Raw genomic sequence first — 7,932 nt, forward strand, 5'->3', positions numbered from 1 at the left:
AAAGAAAATCTCAAGATTCTAAGGTTTATGTAAATTTCCTTAGTCTTGCATAGAATTGCATTTTAAACTGTGTGACACTATTGAATATTAACTCCATTCCTTCTGACAGAACTGGTGTAAATGAGTCACCTTCGTACGCCACCTTGCTTACACTTACATCTAGGCTGCCAAATTTTCTAAATCAGGACTTTGTAATGGCCACTCCAAGTAACTGTCCTTCCTGTCCTTAAGTCACTTTGTGAGAATTTTTTTTGGCATGCACAGAGTCATTGTCCATTTCGAGGACCAATTTGTGTCCAAGCTTGAACTTCCTCGCTGATGACTTGAGATTTGGCTTCAGTACTTCCACGTGAAGTATTGTTCTCTTCTCATAACGCCATCTAATTTGAGAGCTGCATCAATCTGTTGTCCCGCAAGACACCCCCACAACGTGACGCGGCCTCCTCCGGACTTCACAGCTAGTATGGTGTCCTCAGGCTTTAGATGCAAGCCTTCTCCTCAATTTAGCGAGCGTAGTCAAGGTGATTACTGAAAACCAGAAATTGAACATTAGTTTTCTTGCTTGAGAGCATTTGCAGACTGTCGCTTACAGAGTAAAGGCTTCTTCTTCGCTGATTGACCTTTGTGATGACGTCAGTACAGGACTCTCTGTGGATAATGACTCTCTTGCGAGCTTTAGCGAACATATTTAGAAGGTCATGTGAGATTATTCTGGGGCTGAATCACACATTTCAACACATTTCAAAACAAAACAACGTCACTTCTGAGTCCATCTCCATTCCTTCACTTTATGATTGCTGGATTTGCAGATACATACACGTTTCAATAGATGAGCGCTACATCACCATGCACCTGAAAATTGTACCCAAGGCTTTGGGAGTCCATGTTTCTTTTCCTGATAATTCTGCTCATATCTGTTGATTTTTTCCCAATTTTCTCAAATGGAAGCAATCCCAATTTACCTAAAACAGTCAATGTTTAATGCTATATAATGCCAGTCAGGAAAAAAAGCTTTTTTTTTTTTTTTTTTTTTTTTAGGGCTGTAGCAATTACTCGAATGATTCGAGTACCTCGATTATTAACATTTCTCGAGGAAAATGTATCCGCCCCGAAGCTTCGTTAAACTATGTTTCAATACTTAGCGCGCCGTGTTCCAGCCGGGTCGTTATTTGCGTTGCGCAGGGCTGTGACTTCCGGCCTATGAGTTGTTGACGAAAGCTAAGTGCTAACAGCATAACATCCAATTTTCAACTTTGGATTTAATTGACTGATGATAATGTCCGGGTTGTTGTCGTTTTTCCGGGGACCAATAAGCATACTTAACATGACTGGAGCGATGCCTGGAGTACGACAGCCTTTTCCGTCCCGGAGCTGCTTCGTGGTGGCCGGTGTTCAGAGCGAGCGGCGGGAATATTTCTACAGGAGAGCGGATAGACTGAACACTGCTGGCGGCTGTGCTTTGAATGCGTAGCTTTACGGAAGAACCGGAAAATTAATTTCATATCATCCGGGTCTCAGCAAATTGGCGGCGCAGCGCATCGTGATGGTACATAGATGTGTTTCTGTGTGTGACGAACGAAGGTATAAAATCCCGTCGCTAATATGGACACAAAATGGCTGGGCAAGGTGAGAGTTCATCTATTACCTTGAATTGAATTTAAATTGACTAAAAGCTGGAGGATGTACATTTTATTATAAGCGTATTTGTGAGCCTGCCTCTATTTGTTAGATTGAATATAATTTCAGATTTTTGTATAACTTCAGGTTAATTTAAAAGTGAGCTGTTGTTCATTTTCCAAACTGTGTAAAAGTTATTGGTATTGAAGATCAAATGTGAAAAATTGGACTGATGTCTATATCCGATAACACTGCTGTTATGTTACCAATGTTTTATTTTATAATTTTTTTTATCCAATTACTCAATTAAGTAAGAATAATCAATAGAATACTTGATTATTAAAATATTAGTTTACAACAGCCCTAGTTTTGTTTTTCTACAGTATATCTCTGTCCAGCAGTTAATAATGGATTGAACTAAGGAGCATGACAGTATAGAGAGCAGAGCTCAACTGAGTATCTATAATTTTACTTTGTTTCACATTATCTGCTACCTTGACAAAATTTGGAGAAAGTTCCGGGGGCATGACTGCACTTCCTGTCTCCCTGGCCGTCTCGGAGCAAATGCCGGACGCCCACGCTTGAAATCCCCCTACCGCCCCAACACTCACCCCAGACCCTCACCTCAGGGGTCAGTGTAGCGCAGATGGCTTTGTTCTGATACATTAGTCAGATTGAAATCACAAGCAGACTTCCATACATCCATATTTGCGGAATGCGGACACGGCTTTTTTAGCGGCGTAACCAATACCCGCATCAGCCCCACTCTCTGCCCCGGTGTCCTCCAAAATTACATTTCTCCATACATGATTAAATCTGATTGGCCGCACTCGGCATTTCCATTGCGTTTGTCTGAAATTACAGTCTGTGTTTCTTTTTTTTTGTGCGCGCGACTGAAGAGCAAACGCCAAGTCCTCGGTGAAAGCGGAGATGGCATGAAATGCTATTAAAGTGACGGGGCATTTTTTCCTCTGACAAACACATCAGTGTTTGTGGGCCTGGCTTTCATGCTGATGATGATGTGAGCAGAGACAGAGTGGGCGAGAGAAGAGACTGATGGCAGGGGAGAGAAGAAGTCAGGGCAATGAGAGACATAATGTGCCTGTGGCTTCACAAATCCCACACCCCCTCCCCACTCACCCACCCTCTTCCTCTTGTCCAAGCCCCCTCCATCCTCGCTGTTTCTGTATGCGCCCCAGGGTGGGTATACGTTCATCTGGTTTCCTGGCTCCGTCCTGAGACGCCCCCACAGACCTACGTTGCTGTGGATTTATTAAAACCTTCCCGCCCCCCATTGGGCTTCTGTGTGTGACGGCTTGCTATTTTCACTTACATCTCAGACTGCAAGTGTGTTTTTGAGGAAACATAACAGACGAGAGTTGCAACAGCAAAATGCATCCCCCAGATTACTCTGTAAATTATTTAATAATTCTCATAACCTAGAGCCGCTACATAACAGCAAAAGCATTGCTTCCCTGTGAACCTATTTGCATCCTGTCGTGTTGAAACCATGACCTATTTCCTTGGGTTTTTATGTGACAGACCAGCACAGAGTGACTGTGTAGCAAACAACCCAACATTCAAAAATAAAAACCATATGGCACAAGTGTCTACCTTTCAAGATATGGCGATTTATATGCCTGGACACCCGCCGGTAAGAAGAGCATTAATCAGAGAAGTAGACAAGAAGTTCTTGGTAACTCTGGAGGAGCTGCAGAGTGACGCACTTCAGAATATGTTAAGACAACTATTAGTTGCGATTGTGCGCTCCACAAGTAAGGTATTTAATGAAGAAAATTAAGAAAAAAATTAAGGGAAGATGGTAAATATGTGGAACACATGAGACCAGTTTTGGCCGACATGCAACTCACTTCATCTGGCGGAAAACCAAACAACGCTCAGCGCCGAGAAGCACGATGGCCGCGTCACGCTGTGAGGGATGCTTTTCTTCAACAGGGAAGTTGTTCGCATCAGATGAGAAGACTGGATGAAGCTAAATTTGGAATATTCTTTCAACAAAAACTCGCTGCAGCTTCAAAAGACGTAAAATAGGTGTGGAGGTTTACTTTGCAACTGGACAATACTTCTGGATACACAGACAGACCGAAGATGGAACGACTCAAATAGTGGGTCTCAAAACTGAGGGGAACTTTTTATAACTTTCTGATGCTCAGCTTTTACAGACTGGAGTCTAAGAATTATGCTACAAACAGGACTCTGTAAAACCTGAACGCACGCTGAGGAGGCTGTTCTCGTCATCGGATTCAGGTGTATTTGGAGCAGCAGACATTTAACCCTTTCATGCATAGTGGTCACTACAGTGGACAGCTATCTAAAAGCCATTTTCTTGTGCTTCCTGTGGATTTTTATGTTATAAATGCACACAGACCACTGAAGTGGACACTAATGCATCATAAAATATACCATCAACTACTGGCCATCAGCTGCAAATGCAAGAAATTATTTTTGTTAAATACAATATGGCCGACAGACAAAAAAGCATGAGAACCGACCCGGTCCCTCCTTCTACTGTAGACGACTCTTGCCAGTAAAAAAAATATTGTGACATCAGATAACCCCTAAGGAACAATACTACTGATGTATTTTTCAAATATCAACTTTGTATTTGGACAAAATTACAATTGATCACATAAAAATAAAAATTTAAAAAAAAATTATTTTTACAAAAGAAAATTCCTACCTTTTTTATGCCTTAAGAAAAGAATTTTAAAAAATGGAAAAAAAATTCTGACACAAAGGATCATAATTCATGCATGAAAGGGTTAAAGCTCTAGGATACGGATCTTCAATGCCTGGAGTTTGAGGCCCCTGCTTAGGATCAGAGCACATTCATAAAACGGTTCGGTCCAGAGCTAAATGTAGCTCCCAACGTAGAATCTGTGGACTTTTCATAGACACTCTCCATCCAAGGTTGAGTCATTTTACTGAATAAAATGAGTGAATATTTTAGTTTCTAGATGCACAAACCTGATAAAAACATGAGCAAAAAGAGAGGACTAACAGCTACTTTGCAGATTTTTTGTTGCTGATAGACCAAAACAACAACGTTCCAGCATTCTTATATATGTATGTATGTATGTATGTATATATATATATATATGTGTGTGTGTGTGTATGTATTGTTTTTTTTTGCAAAGCATTGTATTATGAACACTACATGTTTGTTTTTTGTGTTGCTTTTTTTTTTTAATCCCACAACTTGATGGCTCTCATGTCTTCATAGAGGAAACAAGTCACCTGGGAAAGCAACAGCTGCCACTGTTTTTGTGAAGACAATTTTATTTATTTTTTTTCCATGATAGTGAATACCATCTAAGAACCAAGAAAGCGCTTCTATCTTCCTGTTCATTTTTTTTTTTCAGGAAAAAAGACAAATTTGTTCTCTTTGCAGGCATTAGGGCCTCCAAAACAAGCAAAGCTACATTCTTTCATATCTGAGCAGAATTTGCACTTTCCTTTTCAGCTTTCAAAACCAGTGTATGAAAGCCTAAAGGGGACTTTTTATGCAAAGTTTTACACACTTTAACATTGCTTTTATACTGCAATATACCAATGTAAGCACTTAAAAAAAAAAGAAAAACACCCAGACATTTTTTTGGCAATAAGTTAATGTCTGGAAAAGGTGCCCTTTCAAAAAATTCCTCACGATTGTTAAGTCACAATCTTCAGGCACTGCACTGTTACCATAGCAACCAAAGCCATCTCTGTCACATTTATTCACCTGGTTTTACCGTTGTATGGGCTGTACAACGGTTGCTGGAAAAGACAAGTGTTTTGTTGTTGACCTACCACTCAGAAACCACTGAATGCATTCTTGATGATTGTACAGAAGGCTCCACTTCTGCTTTTCAAATATCTACAATTGCATAATTTCGCTTCTGTTTGCAGCCATTTTCATGCGCGAGTGTGAACGTTGAGTTGGGGGCGACGTGGCGAGCAGCAGCTTATTTGGATTTAAAGAAACAAGAGACTCATTCTGTAAGGAGCGCAAAATAGACAGAACCAAGCAAACTGAAATGTCATTATTTGAGAATGATTTTGTGCAAAACATGCAATAAACATGTTTTGTATAACCCATAAACTTATGCTAACCTTTTCAAGGAAGCAAAGTAGGTTCCTTTTAAAGCCGGAACTTTTGGGGCCAGGAAGCAAAAATTACAGCGTCGTCTTCTGCTGCTTTTATTTATTTATTTTTTGTATTGGCAACAGGTTGTCCATTATCTCCCATTGCATGGCTTGCGTTTTCTGTTTTGACAGGGCTGGCACAGCTTGCGAAGCCACAAATGGAATACAGCAAACCAGATGAGGGAAAAGAATTTAAGAGCACTGGTAGTTGGCGCTGGTTCCAGCCTCCCCCCACGCCGTCTCACCCCCGTCACGTTACTTCACACACCGGACGCAAAAAAATCTGCCTGCGCGTCGCAGACGCCGCTCTTGATCCGCGGAGGTGAGTAACTTTAAACCTGTGCAGCTCCCGAGCATCATGGGGGAAGGTCTGTCAGGTCGGCCTCTTAAGTGTTCGACCTCCTGGCGTGCTTTTCTCATAAAGTCCGTCCAGGAGGCCTGTAACTCACACCAGAATCAATATGACATGCGATGGGGGCATGTTCTTTCTCATGTAATGTACACATACATATTTAATGAGTTAATGCATCACTCGGCCGTTCATAAATAATGCAGGCCTGCTAATGCCTTTCATCAAGTGCTGCTCATCAAATATCAAGCAGATTTTTGGTCAATCTCTGAGCTCGCAAGGGGATGTTGGGTGGGGGAACCTGAGATGGCACGAAGAAAATGGAAACCGAGTGCAGGAAAAACCACAAGAAGTGAGTTCATCAGTCAAGCAGCGACATATACTGTAGATCATTCTTGAAAGGGCTAATTAATGTGTTTCAAATCCCAATCAGCGAGGGGGGACCATATCTAAACAGCACTCCGCTTTAATCCCTTCAAGAGGAGCAGGAAGTGGAAATTCCACCCTCCGCTGCATGTCTTTCAAATTTTTATTATTTTTTTTTCCATCACACACACATATACCCACATATATACTGTATATGATCGCTCCCAGCCGTCAGGAACATATTGATGGCATTGTTATGACCAGAACATGCCTGATCAGGCCCGGGCCGTGGCAGGGATCCAGGTCGAGCCGCAACTCATCAATCATACAGAGTCTGAGAGAGAAGAAGCAGAGAGCCTTCCACACACGAAGGCGGAAAAGAAAAAAAAAACGCACGAAAGAACGAACATGCCGGAGAAACAGCAAACGGCGCCTGGCTGCTGGGTCACAGGTGTGAAGGAAAGTGGGAATTATTTCCCTGCTTTTTTTTTTCTCTTTCTCTCCCTTTCTCTCATAACCCCTCCTTCCGTTTTAAAGAGATACGGCCCCCTCCCACCCACGTCTTTGAAAACATCCCATTTCCATCCACATTTCCTTCACCCAATTTCAAGAAACCCGCAGCCGATTCGCCCCCTTCGGCTTCCCCTCTCTCCTGCCCCCCCGTCTCCTACTCTCAATTAGGCCGTTGCCTCGAATCTCAGGCATTATCTGCACAGGCCATTTATATAACATGACTCCAAAATGCATTTGCACAATTTTCCAATTACAGTATTATGCCTTGAAGCTCTGGTTCTCTCTGTCGCTCTCATTTCCTACCTTTCACTCAAGCTGCCCTTGATGTTTAACACTATAAAAGAAAAATAGAGGCGCACATTTATACTTTTTAAGTAATAATCCTTTGTTCCCTTAGGGATTATTGGTGTTTACGAAACTTTGTTCTCAATTGTTTTGAGGCTGTGCGCCGTTTATGTTCTGACCTTTTTGAGCGACGGGTTTGCAAAAAGGACAAGAAATTCAGGCTGAAATTAAATTGGAAGAGATTGACTCAAAAAGCGGAACATTTTTGGGACTGCGTCATGACAGTAAAAAAACCCGGAACATCTAAATAACAAAGCAGAAATGGAAAAACTCAGAAACAAACAATAACACTGCCTTATAATAAAAGGAAAAACATTTACTCCAAGCAAAATAAAGATTCCAAGGCTTTGTAAGAAAACTAAAATTGTAAATTAAAACCAAACACGACTTGGTGACATTCTTGAAACAAGAGCTGGAGTGAAAAAAAAACAAAAACATAACATGAAAATTTAACAAAAACATTTGAAATGTTTTACATGCAAGTACAGGAGGAAAATGACTGAAAAGAGGCATATTCAGCCTTAAGTTACCGCAATGTCAATAAGAAAAACAGAAAATGCAACCATTTATATGAGAAAATATTATTTAGTAAAAAC

Source organism: Xiphophorus maculatus, chromosome 23 (assembly GCF_002775205.1).
Source record: "Xiphophorus maculatus strain JP 163 A chromosome 23, X_maculatus-5.0-male, whole genome shotgun sequence".
Lineage (NCBI taxonomy): Eukaryota > Metazoa > Chordata > Actinopteri > Cyprinodontiformes > Poeciliidae > Xiphophorus > Xiphophorus maculatus.